This window comes from Puma concolor, chromosome B2, assembly GCF_028749965.1.
Source record: "Puma concolor isolate L17-30 chromosome B2, mPumCon1.1.hap2, whole genome shotgun sequence".
Taxonomy (NCBI): Eukaryota; Metazoa; Chordata; class Mammalia; order Carnivora; family Felidae; genus Puma; species Puma concolor.
Window position 1 is genome coordinate 116,679,233 of NC_141671.1, and position 24,757 is coordinate 116,703,989.

General features: G+C 37.6%; 1 long non-coding RNA gene across 2 annotated transcripts; it reads left to right on the forward strand.

Annotated features, from left to right (window-relative positions):
- The first annotated feature begins 16 nt into the window (after positions 1-16).
- LOC147581199 (uncharacterized) lies at positions 17-22,828 on the forward strand. 2 transcript variants are annotated; one of them, XR_015251533.1, is made up of 3 exons: positions 17-149; positions 5,629-5,753; positions 22,300-22,828. It is a non-coding gene; the product is annotated as an uncharacterized LOC147581199 (long non-coding RNA). The 2 variants fall into 2 exon arrangements; XR_015251532.1 differs by lacking the exon at positions 5,629-5,753 and having other exon boundaries at positions 66-756.
- The last annotated feature ends 1,929 nt before the right edge of the window (positions 22,829-24,757 follow it).

Here is a 24,757-nt window from a genome sequence, read left to right on the forward strand (position 1 = left end):
CTTAGGTCCTGAGCGAGCCGGAGGCTAATGGACCTGCTACGCGCTTTCGGTTCCGAGACACAGCGTTAAGAGTTGGTGCAGCTGAGGGGCGCCCTGTGGCTCAGTCGGTTAAGCGACCAACTTCAGCTCGGGTCATGATCTCGCCATCTGTGAGTTCGAGTCCCCTGTCGGGCTTTGTGCTGACCGCTCAGAGCCTGGAGCCTGTTTCAGATTCTGTCTTCCTCTGCTCCTCCCCTGCTCACGTTCTGTCTTTGAAAAATAATAAACCTTGAAAAAAATTAAAAAAAAAAAAGTTGGTGCAGCCCAGCCCACAAACTCCACATTTTCAGTCTCCCCATAGGCATGGGAAGAGTGGAAGAGAAAGAAAGCCGGTTTAGGGAATTTGGAAAGAAGGGGAGAGAGAGGAAGGTACCAAAAGGTGTTACTTCTTAAACATCCTTTATGGGTTATTGAGCGGGGAAAACGTTTCTGTTCTTTTTTTTTTTTTTTTTTTTTTAATGAATACTCAACATATCCCCTGCTCGTGACATGGCCTTCATAAAGCTCAACAAATTTAGCATTCTGTGCTATTACCTGTCATATGGCCCAGACAGGATGTTCTTTGGAAGACACCTTAAAGGGAAAGCCATTTTTCACCCGGATAGGGATCATTTTGTCAAACAGGAGGAACTGAAGGTAGATCTTAGTAAATAAGGGAACAGTCTGGTGAACGGAACAGAATGTACGAAGAAGCCGAGAAGATAAGCAAGTTTTAAGGTATGGAGATGTGGAGGTAGGGAAGAAGTGGGAACCTGTAATGCCTGAAGTTCCAAACCTCCCACAAAAGACCACCAGAGTCGTAAGTCAAAGCCAAGCAGCAAGGGTTGTTTATTGCAGGTTCGAACCTGGACCTCTGCGCACTCGTTGCCGGTGACGCTAAGAGGCCTTGATCAGGGTTGGTACAGCGTTTTTATAGACAGAGACAAATAGCACAGGGGAGGTTTCAAATTATGAGGGGCCTGATTAGTTGATTTTAAAGTAAGGACATTTGTTGTTCTCTGATTGGGCGTCCTTTGTCCTTTGGCGGGAAGGCTTTGTCCGTTACTTGTGGCGGGAGGAAAGAAGGGGGAAGGGGGAAGGGGGTAGGTGAGGAATGTGCTAAGCAAACAGGTTTACAGAAGCGAAAAATGCCGGTTAGTTTATGTACAATCACTCATTCCATTACATATCAGACTACATTTAGGAAGGTTTACAACCCATTCTACTACACAGCGGGTTACATTCAGGAAAGGCCTCACAATGCTCATAGCAAACAGCAAGCAAAACAGACTTCTCAGCAATTGTATTTCTTCAACGTTTATTTATTTTTGGGACAGAGAGAGACAGAGCATGAACGGGGGAGGGGCAGGGAGAGAGGGAGACACAGAATCGGAAACAGGCTCCAGGCTCTGAGCCATCAGCCCAGAGCCTGACGCGGGGCTCGAACTCACGGACTGCGAGATCGTGACCTGGCTGAAGTCGGACGCTTAACCGACTGCGCCACCCAGGCGCCCCTCAGCAATTGTATTTCTTATCAAAGATCCATAATAAGCAGAAAAGAGAACCTAGCTTTAAACTAAGGCAGGGCTGTCATTTGGATTGTTCCTTCCAAACCCAGGTTTGGACTGATGGGAAGAAGTCCAAATATTGGAAGTATTTAATTCCAGTTTAATATGAAATGAGCAACTTAAGCCATTGCACTTTGTCGAACGGGAGATTTGCTTGATTAAATGGTGATTTGGAAGAAATAGTTTGTAGAGTGGGGATAATTAGATATTAGATATAGGTGCTGTTTATGCCATAAATGTGCATGTGGGTATGTGGTACTGCCCAAGTTCTGTATATGGATGCATGGTACTGCAGCCTTCCAAGGCTGGCAGCTGTGGCTAAGAGGTTTGGCCTCTGGACATTTCTGTATAGATTCACTGATGGTATCTTTCTTAAGTTAAAACAAATGTGCTTTGAGGGATGATACTATCTCATGCCTTATCTTTTTTTTTTTTTTTTTTAATTTTTTTTTCAACGTTTATTTATTTTTGCGACAGAGAGAGACAGAGCATGAACGGGGGAGAGGCAGAGAGAGAGGGAGACACAGAATCAGAAACAGGCTCCAGGCTCTGAGCCATCAGCCCAGAGCCTGACGCGGGGCTCGAACTCACGGACTGCGAGATCGTGACCTGGCTGAAGTCGGACGCTTAACCGACTGCACCACCCAGGCGCCCCTCAGCAATTGTATTTCTTATCAAAGATCCATAATAAGCAGAAAAGAGAACCTAGCTTTAAACTAAGGCAGGGCTGTCATTTGGATTGTTCCTTCCAAACCCAGGTTTGGACTGATGGGAAGAAGTCCAAATATTGGAAGTATTTAATTCCAGTTTAATATGAAATGAGCAACTTAAGCCATTGCACTTTGTCGAACGGGAGATTTGCTTGATTAAATGGTGATTTGGAAGAAATAGTTTGTAGAGTGGGGATAATTAGATATTAGATATAGGTGCTGTTTATGCCATAAATGTGCATGTGGGTATGTGGTACTGCCCAAGTTCTGTATATGGATGCATGGTACTGCAGCCTTCCAAGGCTGGCAGCTGTGGCTAAGAGGTTTGGCCTCTGGACATTTCTGTATAGATTCACTGATGGTATCTTTCTTAAGTTAAAACAAATGTGCTTTGAGGGATGATACTATCTCATGCCTTATCTTTTTTTTTTTTTTTTTAATTTTTTTTTCAACGTTTATTTATTTTTGCGACAGAGAGAGACAGAGCATGAACGGGGGAGAGGCAGAGAGAGAGGGAGACACAGAATCAGAAACAGGCTCCAGGCTCTGAGCCATCAGCCCAGAGCCTGACGCGGGGCTCGAACTCCCGGACCACGAGATCGTGACCTGGCTGAAGTCGTACGCTTAACCGACTGTGCCACCCAGGCGCCCCTCATGCCTTATCTTTTTGCCAACCATTTAGTCACTTGCCATTTCTCAGAATTTACCAACAAGTTGAGGAGATAACAATGATTTAAAGTGTTTAAACCTTGGGAATTTGGAGGAGGGGAAAAAGGTTGGCAACTAGTGAAGATTCAAGGAAGTTGGCATAAAAAGATGGCATCTATGCACTTTCAGTACCAATGACTAATATGCTAACAAGTAAAACAGCCTGTTTTCTGACTGTGCTTAGGTAGCGCTTTTTTACCCACAGCTACAGGAGTGTAATAGAAGAAAATGGGACTTTGCAGCCAGGTGTCCAGTGTTGTTTGGTAGTGTAATTGAGCCAATAGGAGTTTGCTCTTTGGTGAGTCAGAAAGTGCACCAGGTTGAGTTGTGGCACAAAGAAAGCTTTTATTTGCAGGGAATCAAGAGATCGTGGGGAATGGCTTCCAAAGCTGTACCTCCCCAAGATAGAGTGAACTGATTCCTTTTGTTTAGGGTTAAAATGAATATTTAGATAGGGAAGCCTAAGGTCAAACTTGTGCCTTAAGGAAAGGAGGCTTGCATTACAAGGATACTTGTATGTTATGTAAATGAAGTTAAGACTCTTCCTTGGGTGGAGATTTTAGTATTATAATGAGGTAAAGGCAATTGTGGGTCATTCCAGAGAGATCATCTCAGGGTCCTTCTGAGCTGGCATGAGTCAGTTTTAGCTTAAATGGTCTGGGTGGTCTGGGCCAGTGGGAGGTCTTGTCAGGGCAGTCGCCATCACCTGGGGGTGGTTTCATGTTTCATTTGCCTGAGTAAAGAGGAAAGCTGCAAAGAAGAGCTTAGGGGAAAATATAAAACAAAGGTTAGTGAGTACAATCAGGTGAGCAGTAAAGGCCAGGTCTTGGGGTGTAGCTGGTGACAGTAATAGGTACATACCCGTATGTGTACATTTGTGATTGGCCCTGATAAATTGGAATCTACTTGGAGGCTAAACTACAAAAAGGAAGTTATTTCAGTGTCCTGAGAGGACAGGAAGGTGGGAGCTGGAAGAGCTGAGACCAAAATATCTGGTACTTGCTTCCCATATCCTATAAAAAAGGGAAAGTTTTCTACCTCAAGGTTTAGTCTTCCTCATTTTTTTATTTTCCAGTAGTATTCTGATTGCTCATCAGTATGTATAGCATTTCAGTGTACTTGCATGTACAACTTAGTGTAAAAATACATTTCACTACAACAATGGTTTTGCCAAACCACTAACAAAAATGTAGTGTCCTGTAATATTAGCATGTTGGTACCTAGTTATTTTTCTAACTGCTGGCTCAACCAACAAATATTGGATGATAATTTCTTTAGTCATCTGTTTTCATAAAATACATATCCAGTTATTCTTCCCCTCCACTTGACTGTTAAACTGTTTTCTTCCCTTTGCCCCATATCATGTTTTACAATCAATACTTTTAGTACAGATAATTACCCACTATCTAAAAACACCTTTACCATGGTGCCTGGGTGGCTCAGTGGGTTAAGCCTCTGACTCTTCATTTAGGCTCAAGTCACAATCTCAAGGTTCATGAGTTTGAGCCCTGTTTTGGGCTCGGAACAGAGCCTGCTTGGAATTCTCTCTCTCCCTCTCTCTCTGTCCCTCCCCCTCCCCTGCTCATGCTTTCTGTCTCAAAATAAAACTTTTAAATAACAACAAAAAAAAATAGAGCTTTATCATGAAACCTTTCATAAGCCAAAATGACAATACCATTAATTTGTGAAAAAAGTTTTAGCATCCCCAGACCCCAAAAATAACCTCTTTTATAGGCTTTTCTGATACCTAGAACACATCTTGTTAACAGATGCACAAAATAAATTGAAATTAAGCACCTAGATTTTTGTTCCCTCTCTCTCTCCCCTCTATCTGCCTAGAAAGCTAAAGCTTCTGTGTTTTGTCTTTTCAGGTCTTTGGTTACTTAAGAAAGTTAAAACTTCTCAGTGTTAAAGGAGCTTAGTTTTGCTAACAACTATATAACTCTCTGTAGAATCCCTATTGCCACCATTGTTAAAAATATAAATATTAAATTTATAATGATCTGTAATCCTATTTAGGCATGTGCTTTAAAACTTTGAGTTTTTTAACAAACTTCCTAAGATTTAAATGGTAAATAGAGTCTTTTTGACTAATTAGTCTTACTTGGTGTGTTAAGCACTATCAAGCCAATGATGATAAACCATTGGTTATATTGTATAGGTAAATGCTATAACTATTCAAGAAAATATATAAAATTCCTGAAGTTTTAATATGTCCTAACATAAGGTCATCACTTGATATTCTGATTATTGAAGTCTTATGTATCACAGAACCATATTTGTGTCAGCTGCATTATAATGAACTCTTCATATCAGTCTTTAGCCATGTCCATTTCTGACGTTCTTTTGTCATTTATAGTTATTGCTCTGATGCTCTTGCCCAGTGAGTTTTGTCTTCAAGGAGACTCATGTAAATGACTTTTTTTTTTTTTTTTTAGTATAGGTATTTGATATGTTTAACATAATAAAACTGAACTGGGTTAAATTTCTTGAACTAACGGGACAGCTACATGCAACCTGAACAAAAATTACTAACATAAGACTAAATGAATTGAGAAAGATGATTATAGTTTTTATGACTCTTGTTTGAAACATTGCTGGTTCTCTAATGTATTCTCTTCCAGAATAAGGAAGTTTTCTCTTATGATACCTGTGACGTATAGAAATATGATAAAATATTCCTTTGCAAACAAATTGAAACCTCTAACTTGTCTCCCTACATGAACCCTCCAGAATTCAGAAACTCTCAGTGAATATTCTTTCTTCTGTAGCAATTACAATTATTTGCATAAGTTCAGTGAGAATCTACTCTCCTAGTAACAGGACACCATTTGGAAACATTGGTTATATTACCGAGGCTTTGACAGGAATGTCATATTTGAGAGAGGCGTGCGTAGATTCAGATATGACCAGACAGCCTTAAGGAACTAAGGTTGACTTTGTGGAGCCAATAGAACCCCCTTTGAAATGTCAGCCTGATACCTTACTTACAGAGTTCCTAGGAGCCTTACCAGGTGAGTAAAGAATGGCACTTCCTGGCAGGTGCAGAAACCTCAAGATATTTAGGGGACCTCAAGAAAAGGAATGAATACACCCAAATCTATAGGTATTGCAGACAAGTCTGACAAGTATTTGGCTTGGCTCTGGCCTTAGGAGTCTATTGAAAGTTCAATCTAGAGATTCCTTATAAAAGATTCCCAGCAATACATATTTTAAAGGATCTGTCTGATCAACCACTATTCTTGCTGAGCTTATGTAAATAATTAGGTCAAGTTTGTTAAAAGTGGACTTGTTTTGGGGTGCCTGGGTGGCTCAGTTGGTTGAGCATCCGACTTGGGCTCAGATCATGATCTTGCAGCTTGGGGGTTCGAGCCCTGCATCAGGCTCTGTGCTGACAGCTCGGAGCCTGGAGCCTGCTTCAGATTCTGTCTCTCTGCCCATCCCCCACTTGTGCTTTCTCTCTCTCTCTCTCTCTCTCTCTCTCTGTCTCTGTCTCTGTCTCTCAAATATAAATAAACATTTAAAAAATTTAAAGTGGATTTGTTTTACAAATTAGTTTTGATTTGGTTATCTCTGGAAATAAGGGTAAATTTAGAGAAAAGTGTTTCAATAACACATCCTTATGAATGTTAGATTCTAGTTTTGATTAAATAGCATAAGTTAGACAACTTGAGGTAAACTTCAGAGATTGCCGTAATAGCTCACATATAGATAGTCTTCCTGCTTGTTACTCTGTGGGGATAATAAAAGGGACCCCATGGGCATGTGGTTATTTAAATAGCTGGACAATGGGATGGACTCTCCAACAATTGTGTAACTTCGCTGTCACCTTGATTAATTCTATGTGGCTGGGATAACAAAATCGCTCCTTAAAAGCCAGAGCATACCCCACTCCACTGCGTTAACTATGGACTTTGGAAAAAATAGATGACCCCAGCCTCCTTATATTTGGATTGGATAATACACTTGGGGATGTCCTTATCTCCTGGAACAGATCATCTCCCACTTGCCCCTGATTCCTCATAATTAGAATATTGTTAAGATTAGACATCAGAGAAAGAAGGCTTCTTACTGGTTTTATCCTTTAATCATATCTGTCCTGAGAGCCACCTCTGTTGACGTAAAATTACAAGTAGAGGCTAAAGCCAAACGTATAGCGGCCACCTTTATCCAAACCCAAAATGAAGTCAGCCACAAATTCGAAAAGTGGCCCTCCAAAACTTAATGGCCCTTAATATCCTGAATGCAAGTCAAAGAAAAAGTTATTATGCTAATATTGAGACTAAATGTGTATATATCCCAGATGACTCTGCTAATGTATCCAAAGTTTTAGCCCACATGTATACCATATATAAATGGTAACTCTTTACAGTGGACACATCATGGTAAGCTACAAAACCAGTCTTCATGCTAGATTTGTGGCTTATTTCACACATCAAGCACTTCAGACCTCCCTTGGTGTGTTTCTCCATTACAAGGTACAGATTGGCCTTATTTATATCAATACATAGCCAATATGACAGATCACTCCAATACCAGGACATAAAAGGATATTTCTATTACTAAAAAAAAAAAAAAATGTTTCTTGCTGACCTATGATAAATGTTACATGGGACTCTCCAGGCCATAAGAGTCCTTTTTCTTATCCTCAAACTATCAAAATTTTAACTGAAAATGCCAACCCACAGATGGGCTCACGACAATGCTGGACAAGATCCACGTTCCATTGGTGTGACCATCTGACATCTATTTTTCTTCCATCAGTACATTTAGAAGATGTCATACGGCACATGGAGGCCCTTGATAAATACACATTAAGGCCTTAAATGACTCCCAATATAGCATTATGTTATTAAACACTAAAGTAACTCCAATGCATAAATCGATTCTACAAAATAGAATGACATTAGATATCTTAACAGCAGCATGAGGAGGAATGTCTGCCATTGTAAAAGAAGAATATTGTGTCTGTATTCTAGATTATAACTAAAATGTAACAGGTTTACTTACTGATACAAAAAATCAAATTGGTGCTCCTAATGACTGCATTGTCACTTGATAATTGGTTACATTCCTGGTCAGGAGGTGGGCTATCATCCACCTCATTGCTCCTCTTATTTTTCATTTTAATAATAATTCTAATGTGTTGTCTCTTTTGCTTGGTTCTCTCCTATTGCCAAGCAAGCAGTTCCTGACTCCTTCGATCCTACTCAAAACAAATTCATCCCGATGTCCCCTCTGGGCTCTACAGTAACGGCCCACCATAACAGTTTCTTGTAGGGTAAGAGAGTAACTAATTTCAGTCCCTGAGTAGGGACATCTCTACGACCCCTATCAACTTGAGGAAGTTACAGAAGATGAACCTTTGCCTTTCAACAATCTTAAAGATGTAAGGACTGAAAAGTTGGTCAGGGAGGAAATGATGAAGAACAGAAGCAGAAAAATGTTCACCTGTAGCATAGAAGACTGACCTATATAGCCTGACAATATAGGTCCAATAAGAATTAAATATGTACTGGTTGTTACATTCTCTCATGACTGCCTGTACATGTCACCAATAGTTAATATCGAGCTGAATGATAAAGCACCAGAGAAATCTTGCAAAAGTAGTTTTATGAGTAGAAATTCGAACAAGATATCTATTATCTAATACTCCCTGCGCATGTCCCCTGCCCCTTGAGCACTGCGTATATAACCATCAGATTCATACAGCAAAAATGCAGCTTTTTCTGCTCACGGGTCCTGTCCCTGTGCTGTAATAAAAGCACCTTTTTATTTTGCACCAAAAATGTCTCAGTAATTCTGTCTTGACCGTTTGCTCATGCCCCACATCAGCACAGGTATTCACAGATACGGTTCAAAGACAGCAGTTTGACGCTAAGATGCTGAGTGTGGTTCCCAGGGACAGAGCTTGGCAGTGTGACTCTGACTGCTCAGACCGCATGCTTCCTCTAGGAGGCTCGCTGTAAAACCAATGCTGAATGCCATTTTTACCTTTCACCCTTTTTTGGTAAAAGCAAAAATCCTCTTAATTCTTTGGTTTGTTTGTTTTGGGGTTATTTCCTTAGTAGTTGCTCTAGGGTTTGCCATATATATTTTAACTTATCAGAGTCTACTGCAGATTTATACAAACTTAATTCCAGTACCATATAGATATATTACTCTTAAATAGTTCTTTTTCCTGCCTTGTGGTGCCATTATTATACATATTACATCTATAAATGTTACAAACCCAACAATACATTGTTATATGTGTTAATTTACATAATTGTATGCCTTTTAGAGAAGCTGGGAGAAGAAAAGTCATAACCTTACTCCAATACAACTTTATTCCCCAATCTCCTCTTTGCTGTTATCAGCAAATGTATTACATTTCTATATGTAATAGGCCTAACAATACACACACACACACACACACACACACACACACTTATATATAATTTTATATAACTACCTTTGAAATCAATTAAGAAGAGAAAGGAGAAGTAATATACATGTATGCAAAGTTTTATAATTACATAATTATTTCACCAGTACTCTACTTCTTTGCTATTTTTCATATGGTTTCGAATTACTGTCTGAGGTCACTTGTTTTCAGCCTGAAGAATTTCTTTAAGTATTTCTTGATAGTTGGGTTCTCTTACAGTGAATTCTTTTAATCTCTATTTATCTGACATTGCCTTTATTTAAGCTTCATTGTGCTACTTCATATTTCCTCTTTAGATAAAGATGTCTTTTAGACAAAAACGTCTTTCAGCGTTTGACTCTGGTGTTTCTGGGTATACCTCTCTTTGTGTTTTCCCTACTTGGAGTTTGTTGAGCCTTTTGGATGTGTTGATTAATGTTCTTCATCAGATATGGGAAATTTGGGCATTATTTTTTAGAACAAGTTTTTGTGGTTTTGTTTGTTTGCTTGCTTTTTCCTCTCCCCTCTCCTGGTAATTCCAATACAAGTATGTTGGTGAGATTAATGTGTCATACATTACTCTGAGGCTCTGTTCACTTTTCCTTCATTCTTTTTGTTCTCTCACTTTTTTTAAATTGTGTAATCTATCAGCTTTTCTTTATATTTGCTGATTCTTTCTTCTACCAGTTCAGCTGGTTGAGCTCTGTAGTGATTTTTTTTTCTTGGTTATTTTACTTGCAACTTTAGAATTTCCGTCTTTTTTTTTTTTTAAATAATGTCTTTCTCCTTTTTGATATTGTCTCTTTGATGAGACATTATCATCATGCTTTCTTTAAATTTTTAAACATAGTTTCCTTTCGTTCTTTGGATATATTTATGAATGCTGCTTTGAAGTCTTTGTCTGCTATGGTCAACATCTGGGCCCCCTCAAAGTTCTATTGCTTGCTTTTTTTTTTTTTTTTAAACTGTGTGTGCGGGCAACTTTCTTATTTCTTTGCATACCATATGTATATATTTTTTTTTTATTTTAGATAATATATTGTAGCAACTCTGGATATGATTCTCCCCTACCCATTTGGTGCTTATTATTGTAGTTTGCTTGTTTATTTAACTACTGGTCGCACTATTTTAGTTTAAAGCCTCTGATGTTGCTCCTGAGAGGTCACATCTTTTGTGGTTACCTGGAATGAAAATGGTTTTAGAAGGGCTTTCTTTGACTGCCTCTTTCTTCGATCACACTCAGATGTTTGACTCCTTTCATTGCTAGCTGATCCACTTTATTGTTTTTACCATTCCCTCGGACATAAATTGCTACACAGTTTTGACACGATTAAAGCTGAGCCTCATTTTAGAGGTGGTTCTGAAGGCAATTTATGATGATTGCTCTGACCCCAGACTGATTTTCTTGGGTATCTCTTTCCTTGTTTCTCTCTGGCATCAACAATGCCTACCACACAAGGGAGTTTTTCAAACCAGTTCACCTGTGCTCTTCTCTCCTCAGCCACTACCACAAATTCTGATCACCTCTGTATATGGCAGTATTGAGAAAAGTCGCATATAGACATGTCATAAAGATGCCCCAGGAATTAATAGACTCAGCGTGTTAAAGACCACAGAAGTTAAATGAGATAAAGTTTCCACTGAGGCCATTGTGGGACTGGGAGACTAGGGAGGGAGAGAAAAACACTTTTTAAGGTTTCTATAGGGAACATGATTGTGTGTCCACAAGAAATGAATTAAAAGTTTCCTGAAATTGAGATGAAAATTACAAGAATTTGAATAGATCCAGTCAGCACAATCTTGGCATCCAGTAACATTAGATGTTGTAAGGAAAAGAAGCGGAGTGCAAGTATGACAATAATCAAGGGTAATGAATTGATTTTGTAAGTCAGTGGAAGATTAAAGAGCCTAGGGACTCAAAGATGCTAGACAGAAGAGCAGAGCTGAAAGGAGCATGGAATTAGGCTAACCAGAGAGATTTAAAAAAAAAAAGCCAAAGTACACCCCAATGTGTTGAAAGACACCAAAAGGGAAAGGGAAACCAGTGGTTATCTGATGGCAAGGCTTAAGTGCAACAAATGTGGGAGGAAACAGAGCTGGAAGAAAGAATCTACATAGAGGTAAAGCCTTGAGATTTAGTCTTCAGGGTGGAGAAATTCAGAGCTATCAGACAGACTGAAATAAAATGGAGATAAAAGGTTTTGCAAATATGGAGCTTGAGAAATTATAAAAAAAGGCTTTCTGATGAGTCATTTTTGATCTTATGAAATTCTTGTAATGGCAAGAGATCAAAGACAAAATTCTCAGCCTGGTATTAGAGTTACAAAAAGATGATGTGGGATGTTTTGTAACTGGGAGATCTGGAAAGGAAGACATAATTTTCAAAATTATGCATTACATGTAGAAATTATTTCAACATTTGACACAAAGATATGTTTCATTTAGTATTAAAATTTTAGTTTTTCTGATTCACACAGAAGAAACATAGCCAAGAAGAAATTCTTATTTAGTGTCAACCATTATTTTAAGATTTGCCTATTGGAATGATAACTTTTTGAATTTTATAGTAAGCTCCTATTCAGTAGAATTAGACTGTCACCTGAGGAATTCAGTTGAGAGTTGACCAGTCACCCAGTGAACATTCTGTTTGCATAAAGCCTTTGCTCTAATATGGAGATGGTAGCTTCAGTCTTTCGTCTATAAAGGCATGTTGGGAAGCAATTGTTAAATTTTGAACTGTAGCTATCAGCAACTTAATTATTTCAGAATTATCTGTTGAGCAATCATGTACTAAAGTGAAGCCAGTATCTCAACACGATTTTAGCGCCTTTCATGTCCTAGGAGGCTCTGTCCTGACCACTGAGAATCCAGTGGTGAAAAAAGACATGATTGCAATTGTCTAGGAGGAGGATATGACAAACTGAACCAAGTTGTCTAGAAGGAGGACATGACAGACTAAACCAAGGAGTCAGGGATTTTGTTCCTATGTAACTTTTTAGTTTAATAGTAAATAGATGAATGTGAAGATTAAGATGACAATACAAATAATTTTCCTTTCAACATCTCCCTTAATTCCAAATGAATAAACTACACACAAAGGTTTACTTAATGATTTATAAACATAAGAAAAGTAACTGTTCACTGAGCACCTACTGTGTCCCCAAGTGGTTAACATACATTAATTCTAATTGGTGACAGTAGCAAAGTGGGCAATGGCTGCTTCTCGTGCAAACTTGAGTATAAGCCCACCCTCCCCCCCCCCCCCCCAATAACCTCTAAGTCTCTTTGGAAATCCTCACAACACATCTCAAGGGAGATATTACTGACTTCATTTTATAGATAAGGAAACTGAGGTCAGATTGATTAAATAAATTGCCTATGGCCTCCCAGCTTCTAAATGTAAAAGTTATCATTTGAACCAAAATCTTGTGGGTTGTTTTCTACACAGTGCTTCAGTAAAGCCTATGTTTCTTCTTCGTATCTATATGGAATACTAAGATATACTTTAAAAAAAATTCTTCATTTGATTTCTTATACCACTTTGAGAGTTTCTTCTACCTCACTTTATTTTCTTTGCTCAGATTTATGTCTGAGTAAAAAGAAGAAAGGGTATTTTAAGACTGCCAGCAAACATTTCTGACTGTGGGGCTAGATAGCCAGGCTGATGAAGAGGTAGGAAGTGAGTGGAGGTTTCAAAACTGATATTCCCAGCATTACTTTAGATACTCTTAATTCCTATTTTATATTCCTGATAAAGGTCCTGGGCCAATTTGTCCTCAAATTCCTTTCTTGGTCTGGCTCTAGTTTACAGAAGAAAGAATTCCCCTGCCAGTTGGTTTATTGCCAGGGTCAAATCCTGGGGAGAACTGAAGGGTGAGGGGAAGATGGAAGGCAAACTTTGTGCCATCCCCTCAACAGCAGTGCCTTGACTGGTAGCCTGATGTGGTTCCACACTGGCCCCTGTGCTCTGATAATGCTGCCTTCTGCTTTTGTCCCTTCAGGCTGGGATAGGGGAGATAATGGTTTGCTATTGGTGCTAGCCTCTGGGTGCCCTGGGTGTCCTATTGGGGTTCTCAGTCTTTCATCACCTGTGTAACCGTGCCCCCGCAACAAAATCCTGCTGTTTTAGGGGAGCCTGGGTGGCTCAGTTGGTTGAGTATCTGGCTTCAGATCAGGTCATGATCTCATAGTTTGTGAGTTTGAGCCCCGCATTGGACTTGCCACTGTCAGTGCAGAGCCCGCTTGGGATTCTCTTTGCCCTTCCACCGTGTGCTCTTTCTCTCTCTCAAAAATAAATAAACGTGTTTTTTTTAATGCTGATGTTTTAAAAACTCAGGTGGTTTTTCATATGATTTCACTTACATGTGGAGCCTAAAAAAAAAGCAAATGAATAAGCAAACCAAAAGCAGAAATGGACTCATAAATACGGAGAACAAACTGATGGTTGCTAGAGGGGAGAGCTGTGGGGGCATGGGTAAAATGGGTGAAGGGAGTGGGAGACACAGTCTTCTAGTTCTGCAAGGAATAAGTCAAGGAGATAAAATGCACAGAATAAGGAGTAGAGCCCATGGTATTATAACAACATTGTATTATGGTGTCCGATGGTAGCTACCACACTTGTGGTACACATAGCATAACATATCGAGTTGTTGAATCACTCCCTGTGTTGTACACCTGCAACTAAGGTAACATTGAGCATGAACTGTAGTGAGTTGAAAAAGAATTCAGGTGGTTTTTGTTTTCCTGATTAGATCTTGACACACACCCAAAATACTTTAGACTTCCTTATGAAGCTCAGTGCAATTGTAAATGTATATTTAATAATTGTCTTCTTAGCCAAAGTCTAAGTCTCATAAGGGCAGAGACCATGTCTGTCTCCTTCACCCCTATATTGCAGTAATTGCCAGATAAAAAGGGTTTAATAATTATTTGTTGAATGAATGAATGAATGAATGGATGGATGGATGGATGGATGGATGAATAAGATGTGCCATCAAGTTTTTCTCTCCTCAAAGCATCTGTCACCTCCTCACTTCTTATTCTTGCCCATCGGATCTGGGCATCTTGAGGGCAGAATAAATATTTATCACATGAATAAAAAAGCTGTTTCAAAATTCATTACTTTCCAGACTAACCAACTTTGATACCCACAGCCAAAATGAACAGCAGAATATAATGGACATTTAGTTATCTCAAAAACTCTGACTAAACATTTTGTTTTCTTTTAAAACAGCATAATGCTTGATACAGGCAAAAACATGATTTACATATATAGTCCTTGGCCTTGAGGAACTATAAATGTAGTAAAGGAAGTAGATTTATAATTACAAATTATCCCAAGGTAGGATATCATGGAATACCTAAATTTGGGGGTATCATGTGAGTCTGAGTCTTGAAGGGTAGTCATATTTTACTAGGTTAAGGAGTGGAGAGAAAGGCATTTCAGATAGGGAAGAGAATGTACAAAGTATCATACTATGAAGTATCCTGTAGTATGGTTCATTCAGAGAAGTGGAAATGAAGCTCTATAGCTGAAGCAGGGAGAATTAAAGGACACTTCAATGCCTACCAAACTGCATGCATTTCTCTGTTTTTCTTGATGGCGACTGTAAGGATTTTAGAGTGTGGTAGATTGAATTACTGACCCTATTCTTTATCTCTCCCTGCACCACCTCCTTGCTATTTCCTTGAATATATATATACATACATATATATGTTTATATATATGTATATATGTACATACGTATATATATACGTATATATATACATATATATGTGTGTGTGCGTATATATATATATTCAAGGGATGCCTGGGTGGCTCAGTCAGTTAAGCACTGACAGTCACACACTGACAGTGGGGAGCCTGCTTGGGATTCTCTTTCTCTCCCTCTCTCTCTGCCCCTCCCCTGCTCATTATGCCTTTCCCCCCAGTTCCTTTACCTTGACCAATGGGATGAGAGTAGATGTAAAGCAGGCAGGAACTTGAAATGTACTTGAGAAGGAGGGTTTGCCCTTTTGAGTCTCAAAAGGCATGGGATAAGATCTTCCTGTGGGCAGCTGCTGACTCTTGCCTAGACTTCAAAATGAACGCAGGGAGCAGAGCCATACCATCTGACCAATGAATCCAGGAGTGAAATAACTGCTCATTGCTGTATGCCACTGAGATTTTGTGGTTCTTTTTTATGCAGTGTTGTTGCAGTAGTAGCTGACACAGAGCGATCCATCCATAACACCTCTTTTTTGCAGCCTCATTTCAGAATCAATTGAGAGAGAAGGAGTACGGTAGTGCCCGGGAAGGGAGTGAGAAAGTAAAGGAGGACGGAAGAACAATCATTCAGATAGAGAGAGCAAATATCTCCTTTATTATGAAAATTCTACTTTGAAGGATGAGGCTTACGAGCATTTGAACACTGGCTTCATGATACAGACCTCAGAATCACATGGTTCTGATTCAGCTTCAGCACATTTGGTACACAGAGGCTGAGCCTTTTTCTTGAAACTCTGCCAGACCCAGAAGAGCAGAATGGCTGTCTTTGGTGGGCAGATCCCAAAGGCAGAAGGATGGGGAGGGTGAAATATCCATATCTAGATCCCACTCTCAACTTTACCCATAAGATCATTTCTATCCATAAAAGTGCCTAATTAATAATGCCCACTTCTCAGGGTTCTATGAGGGTTACATTAAAACATATAAAGCACCAATAGAGCGCCTGATTTAGACAGATCAACAAAATACTTGCCCTCATTCTTTCCCTACCCTATCCTGCCTCCGTTTCTGTTTTTGTTTATCTAGTATTCTTTTTCTCCTCTTCTTTTTGCTTTTCTTCCTGTCCATCTCCACTCCATCTCCTGCTCCATCTTTCCACTTCTACTCTAAATTAATGATAATGTATAGTGTATTGATTTTGCCAACTCTATGCTCCTTAATTTACACATCCAATGTATGAAGCATTTATTTCCTTCTATAAACATAGATCAAACTAAATTAAATTCCTTTCAAAAATTGGTTTGGACGTTCAATTGATCTTCACTTATGAAGTCATTGCATCTTAACCTAAAAACTTTCATCCCCTCAATATGTCACTGTCAAATTTCTCATAGGTTTTCTATTTTTACTTGTGGTTAGATTTTATGAAGAACAAGCTATCCTAATTTAATATGTGCTTGAGCTTATTATGCTTTTAATTTCAAGTCTCTTCAGATCACATACTGGAGCAATATGTAGGCCATTAAGCAACACTGCTGTGTCTCCATTTTCAATGCTCATCTTTTTTTTTTTTCTTTTTTTTTTTTTTTTTTTTTTGGTAGAATTTAAACAATGATGTTGAGGAATTGACACAAAAGAAAAATAAAAAAGCTCAGCACTGGGCCCAGGTGATATAGTTAATGGCAGGAAGGAAGGAAGGAAGGAAGGAAGGAAGGAAGGAAGGAAGGAAAGAAGGAAGGAAGGAAGGATGGAAGCAGGAAGGGAAAGAAAGGAGGGAAGGGGAGAAAGAAGGAGGGAAGAAGAAAAAAAGATATAAATCTAAAAGCTGTTACTTATCAGGATGATGTAAACATGAAAGAAGTGAATAAGGACTGTTACAAGAAAACAAGGAGGCCCCAGTCCCATTTGCCTCAGAACCATGAGACAGAAACAGGAACACAGGTAAGGACAGCCTACAATGCAGTGGGGGTGGGGGTACAAACAGCATTTGGGTTCATCAAGTAGGCAGTCCGTGTGAAGATGACAAATATAAAACTTCTGAATCCATGTACACTCGTTATTTCCAACTTATTTATGGCTTTTGGACATGAAAGATGATGTGGGGAAAAACATAAATGACTTAAAAACTTTACATACCAGAATGGTTTAGGAAGACAAAAGACACACAGTTGAACAGTATGAAAATTTCAGTCTACCATCGCCACATACTTTGAGATTTTTTTTTTAAGTTTATTTATTTTGAGAGAAAGAGCAAGAGAGAGCATGTGTGTGCAAGCAGGGGGAGGGGCAGAGAAAAAGGGAAAGAGAAAATCTCAAGCAGGCTCTGCACTGTCAGTGTGTGGCGCCTGATGGGGGCTCGATCTCACGGTTCATGAGATCATGACCTGAACTGAAATTAACAGACAGTTAACCGACTGAGCCACCCAGGCTCCCCAAGAGCTCTTGATTAGGGTAAAATATTTCCTAAAATTTGGAGAAAGTTTTTGTATTGTTTTGTTTGTTCTGTACATTGGTTTTTTGAACATTCAATGGGCCTAGCTCTTCTTTGTTTCTTTCTTTCTTTTGCACATATTCCTCTGTGGAAAGCCTGTGGCACCCGCTGCATTAGGAAAGGGAAAGGCAGAACTGTTCATCCTTCAACAGTAACATTTGCTTCTTTTAAAGACCTGCTTCTCTGACCTTCCCATATTTAGTAAAGCAAGGGATAACAGAGGGAGATGCATTAATAACACTGGCAGTTTTATGCAGCAATGCCTAAAAGTAAAAAAAAGAAAGAAATTTAGATATAGCATGCATTTTACAGATCAGGGGAAACTTTCCAGATGTTCTATCTGGAATATTTAGGTAATTTTTTTAAATGTACTGCTGACAGTGGTGAATATCAGTTTCCATTGTACGAGACTTGTGACTCGATCTGTCTCAGATCTGTGTGGCAGGCTTGGGTTTATTCTGGCATCTTGAAATGTCTTCAGATTATGGGGTGAACATTTTTCTTGCCCCTCTCTTGAGCACGGTGGGCGGAGGGGAGTGTGCGCTGCTTTACTTCAGTGAAGTACATGCCTTACATTTCCTCTTATCTGAGTGGAGAGACTTGTGGCCATCATGCAGAGTGTCCGGGTGGGATTCAGAAGGGAACTCAGGTGAGCTCACCTCACAACCCAGAGCCAAATAACCCAGCAGTATCATTGTACCGCATATCTCTCATGCACTGTGTATTTTTAACCAGCTTTTCTAGCTGTTCTTGGTAAGAGGGCTAGTCTACAATAAAATACTTTGCTAATACCAGATATGGGAATGCTATATAGATACTAATAAATATATACAGAAAAAAACTTTTTATTTTATTGTGAAGAGTTTCAACAGAATGGGTATTGAACTTTACTGAATTTTGTTAGATTTGTAGTAAGATAATTATATATTTTTGGCTTTGATTTATTGATTGAATTAATTATATGAATATACATTCTAATATTAATCTAGTATTTCTTAATTAGAGCCACTTAAAATAATAAGTGTATTACTTTTGGCATGTGACTGAATTCATTTTGCGTAATTTTTATTTAAGGGTTTAAGAATGTATGTTCATAAAGAATCACAACTTTTAATTTTAATTTTATTCTTAAATTTTCATTTAAATTCTAGTTAGTTAACATACATGGCAATATTAGCTTCAGAAGTAGAATTCAGTGACTCATCACTTAAATACAACACCCAGTGCTCATCATAACAAGTGCCTTCCTTAATACCCATCATCCATCTAGCCCATCCCCCACCCACCACCCTCCATCGACCCTCAGTTTGCTCTCTGTTGTTAATTTTTAAGTGCAAGTTTTGTTTCTTCTTGGATGAAAAATGTTATGAATATTCAGAGTTTACAATTTTTAAGTGATATTTTTTGTTCATATTTTTATTATTACATTGGTTTTATTGCATCGTATTCAGAGAATATGGCCTAGACCATTTATGTTTTTTGTAATTTGAAACTTCCTTTGTGGCCCAGTAATCAATTTTTCTAAATTTTCCATGGTTATTAAAAAATGAGTAGTATTATTGGTAGGGTGCAAATTTTGGGAAATTAATAAATTTTATTAATTATATTATCAGAATATCTACAGTTCTAATTTCTGTCTACTTCATCCAACAAAGACTGAAAAGTATGTTTATATTTTCTTAGTATAGTGTTTGGGTAATTTTTCCTTTCAATTAAAATAGTTTTTTTTTAATCTTTAAAAAATTTTTTAAAGTTTATCCATTTATTTTGAGAGAGATAGAATGAGCATGAGCAGGGGAGAGACAAGGAGAGAGGGGGAGAGAGAATCTCAAGCAGGCTCCGGACTGTCAGCACAAAGCCCAAAAGGGCTTGAACTCACAAACCGTGAGATTATAACCTGAGCCAAAATCAAGAATCAGATGCTTAATCAACTGAGCCACCTCAGTTGTGCCCCTCAATTAAAATAGTTTTGATATCATATATTTTGATGCAGTATTTTTTAGTACATGCAGATTACTCCATAACTGATAAACACACACACACTGTTCATTGTGAATTTCATCACCAAAGAATGACTGTCTTCATCCCACTAAATGCAATTTCCTTTAATTTCTTCCTCCTTGCTAATTATGCAATCAATTCTGCTTAAGAAATTATATTCATTTAATATATCATTTATGAAAAACCCATCTGGGTGTTTATAGAAAAATTTGGAAAAACTCTGATATAGATTCTTTGTAGCTCAAACTTCCTTCTAGTCAGTAGGAATTCAAGTATTTTTTATTAAATTTTTAATGCTCATTCCTACACTTTGAAACCTGGAACACTGAAAGTTAGATGATAATACATTGATAATCAAATTTGAAATCCATATCCAAGAAGCATCTCTTTATGATGAATTAAGTAAACTAATGGCAATACCAAATGCTTAGGTGATTATAGGATGATCTTTGTTGAAAGATAAAGAGTTCTGAGCAATAATTTTAGGTTACTTTAATAAAATTACAATGAAAAGTAAAAAGTCTCTGATTACCCCTCCTTAGACTTAAACCAAATTAAGCATAGTAACATTAATTGTATTTTATAGCAAATTAAACTGATAACCACAATGCCTTAAGTGGAGGAGAAAAAAGAAAATAAACCAAACAAACAAGGATTGATGAGATTTCCTGGCAGCGCAAACTTAGCATTTGTGAGGTTTTCTTTTGATTAATCGTAAATTACTTCTTCAAATTGCCATGTAACTGAGAGTGCACACTATTTACAAGATTTGTGATGTTGGTTGGTGCTTAGGTTGTACCTTGGACCACCTAGGATTCTTGTCCTCCAAAGTCTTAGTACATATTTACACTTCTACCATCAGCATATTGGCTTCCTACTTATCCACATCCTTGCCAACACTTTATATTATCAAATTCTAACTTTTGTGTATCTCATAGTTGTGAAAATTTTAAATATCTTTAATATGTTTACAGCCCATTCTTCTTTCTGTCAACTGTTTTGTATTCTTTCCCCATTTCCTAATTTTTTCTTTTACTGCTTTGTAGGAAAGCATTTTATATTCTGGGTACTAACCATTTATCAGTTATGTATTGTCAGGAGCTCAGCTGAGCTCAGAGAGAGAGTGAGCTGAGCTATCAGATATCAGAGTAGCCAATTAAAACAAGAACCCCAAAATGAGAAAGATGGGCATTTAGTGACTTACTGCTGTGATATAAGCAAGAGATTACAACTGGAGAAAGCACTGACTCCTCACTCACCTTCTATTTTTTCCCAGACAAAAGTGCATCACTTAAGGGTCAGGTAGATTCACCTAGACATGGGTATTGTCCTCCTGTGGAGAGAGAATCAAACAAAGGCTCCAGCAGTTTTATGAATCTTGGGATGGACAGAGGCTTATGGGGAAGAGCTAGAACAAGTGTCTTCTTGGTTTCCCCTCCTCTCGCTGACAAGGTGACTCAGCAGAAGCACCTGAAGAAGTCCTCCACCCAGTGCCTCGGATACTGAGACCTAGGAATGAAGGCAAATATTCAGGGGGCTCCACTCAGCGGGGCCTGAGTGCTTGACTGCAGCTCTCTTCAGAGGCCACAATGAGCTAGGTGCACACATCTGGTATGGGGAAGGCAGGTTTCTCCATGAGGCGTGTCAGGAAAAGTCTTGGTAATTGCCTGTGGTCAGGCCTGAATAATCACACATAGAGTTTTAACCAGGACCTGGGCTCCTTTTACGCTGAAAATGTCTTGTCCCTGTGTGTGGTTTATTTTTTCATTCCTTAAATAAGTCAAACTTCTTTAAACATTCTTTTTTGTCCCAAAGTCATAAAGTAGTCTCTTATCATTCTTAAAATCCTTATGCTTTTCCTTATCATATTTAGGAGTTTATATGACATGTGGACATAACTTATTTTTCCATATTTGTAACCAATTGTATAGCACCATTTATTGAATTGTCTATATTGTCTCTATTGATTAGCAATGACATTTGTCATATATGAAGTTTGTGTTTATGTGTGGTTCTGTTTCTAGGCTTACTCTTCTGTTCCTCTGGTCTTTTGTTTCCTTCTGAGGCCACACAATATTGTCTCAATTATTATTGCTTTATAATAAGCATTGTTTATAATTGGGCAAATCCTTCCATCCTGTTTTTGTTGTTTTTTTTTTTCAAATTTATCTTGGCTGTTCTTGCCATTAGCTGCTACATGTACATTTTCACACCAGTTTGTGAAGTTGCATAACAAACTTGGGTATGATTTTGAAAGGAGTTCACATTAAATGTATAGGTTAGGATATGCACTAATCATCTATGCTGAGACACCTGGCTGGCTTAGTTGGTAGAGCATCCAACTCCTAATATCAAGGTCGTAAGTTCAAGCTCCATGTTATGGGTAGAGTTCACTTAAAAATAAACAGCTTTAGTATATCAGAGTCTCTTCCTCGTGTACTTGATTTATTTCCTTAATATCTTCCAATAAAGTGTTCTTAATTAATATTACATTTGATATTAATGTATATTAAATATATATTTATAATAATATATAATAATTATATATTAAAGACTATATATACTCTCATATCCAGTTCCTGTGCTTTTATCTGATTAAATCAAATAATTTTCAGTGGATTCTTTTTTTTATACAAACAGTTTCAAATATGATGATTTGGTTCATTTTTTTAATGTTTATTTTGAGAGAGAGAGTGCATGCACAAATGGGGGAGGAGCAGAGTGAGAAGAAGAGAGAGAATCCCAAGCAGGCTCCATGCTGTCAGTGCCAAGTCCAACGGAGGGCTCAGTCCTATGAACCATGAGATCATGACCTGAGCCAGAAATCAAGAGTTGGACACCCAACCGACTGAGCCACCCAGGTGCCCCACAATTTGTTTAATTTTCCCTTTATTTCTTTCATTTGTCTAACTGCACTACTATGGTTTTCTTTATGTTATTCAATATAGTAATGATAGTGAGCATAGTTGTCTCAATCCTGATTTTAATGTGAATTAAGCTGACATTTCAATATCAGGTGTGGTAAATTTCTGTAAGCTTATGGTAGATTCCTTTTATCAGGAAAGAAGTTTTCTTCTATTCCTAAGTTTCTATGAATTGTGATAGTAAACGTTGGATTTCCCTAATGCTTTTTTCTCCATTTAAAGAGATGATCAGATAACTTTTTTCCTTCAATATATTAACATGCTAAACTCTATTAGTAAATTTCCCAATGCTAAAGTGTTCTTGCATTCTTGTCTGGGATTAATTCAATTAGATCACGACATATAAATTTTTAAATACATTGCTTATTCAGTTTCCTGATACTTCCACAGTGATTTTTGCATCTATGATTCATGAAAGGCCAGATTTCCATTCTTATTCTGTCCTTCACTGGTTTTCATATGAAATTTTTCCTATATTCTGCTTTCTGTATGTCTTGATTTTTATGTTTCTCTTTTTTTCACCATTCTGAATTTCTTTTGGATTACTGTAGTTTTTAAAAAACTGCTATTGTTTTTCCCTCCCCACTGACTTGGAAATTCTAAATTCTATTTCTCTTTTTTTTATTATAATAAATGTTACATATAGCTAGCTCTGATTAACTTTTACTATATAATTGTCCACTTATTTTGCTATATCATCTTTTCTCGCTCCAAGTTAGACGTTATCGTTTTATGCAATTTTTTTTAAGAAAGATTTATCCTCTCCTTTATTTTTATCAGTTTCTTCATCATGACTCCTTCCCTTATCTGGAACCATTTTTGTGAGACTGTTTTCCTTTTTTTGAAATATACTTTGGAATTTCCTTTATTGAGGGTTTATTGGTTGTTGTTCTAAAATGCTTTTATTTTGTTCACATTCCTGAATAGTAGTTTATCTGTGTATATAATTACAGGTTGAAATTAATCTGTGGCAGTACTTTGAAAATTTTCTGGTTTCCATTGTTGAAATTAAGAAGTCTGCGGTGAATCTAATTGTTATTTCTTTGTAGGTAATCTTTTTCTTCTCACTGTTTCCAATATCATCTCTTTGTTTTTGCTTTTCTTTATTTTTACTATGATATACTGTGGAAGAATATTCCTTTATTTATTCTGATTATGAGGTTTGTCTTTTATTAATTATAAAATTTTGTTAACTATTATCTCTTCAAATATTTCCTGTTCCTTTTTCTATTTGCTTCTTTCTTCTAGAACACCATATAAATCCATATATATAAATGTGTATATGTATATATGTATGTATATAATATACGTAACACACATATACATGTACATGTGTATATATTCTTACATACATATATTTTTTTCATTTGATTCTTCATGTGCCTTAATCTTTCTCATATTCATATTCATATTCATGAATTCATATTCATGAATTCATATTCATATTCATCTCATATTCATTCTTTTGTGTGAAATTTTAGTGTAAAATCTTTTAGAAAATTAATTTGAATCTGTCTTCCAGTTCCCCAATTTTTCTTATAAGTTACATCTAATCTGTTATTCAAACCACATTGAATGCTTAAATTCAATGATTACATGTTTTCTACAACTTCTGTTGGTTTACTTTTCAAATCTGCCAATATTTGGAAGCAAAATATCTTGTTAATTGCTTAGTTTTTATTTCTTTCTATTTCTTCAAGCATTTAAACATTCTAATTTTGTGAGTTTTATAATTCTGAGATGTAAGTTCCCATGTTTGGCCTGGTTTGATATGCTTGTTTTTTAGGCTTCAGAGAGCTTAAAGTTAAGCCCTTTAGGGAGAATACTCTGCCAGGTACCCGGAGCTCTGCCAGTGGGGACAGCTGTAATTTATTTCTCAGCTTGGCACTTCCTATGCCACATAAGTGGTTTAACTTAAATTCCTAAGACTACTCAAATCATGCCTGTGTTTACAAATTCTCAAGGGAGAATTTTTCCTGACTCATAGCACAGTTAAGATAGATACAGTTCCTGACTGTACAAATTTGGCCTCATTTATCATTTTACAGAAAGCATTGCCCTCCAAAGACCACAGTTTTGTGTGAGAGAGGGAGGGCAGGACTCCAATTTAATTTTCTACCTGAAATGATTCCAGGTGTTATTTATTTTTTCTGTCCTGTCCTTAAAACCCAAACCTCTTGATAACCCAGACCACCAAATACTTTAGGGGCTGTTTCAACTCACC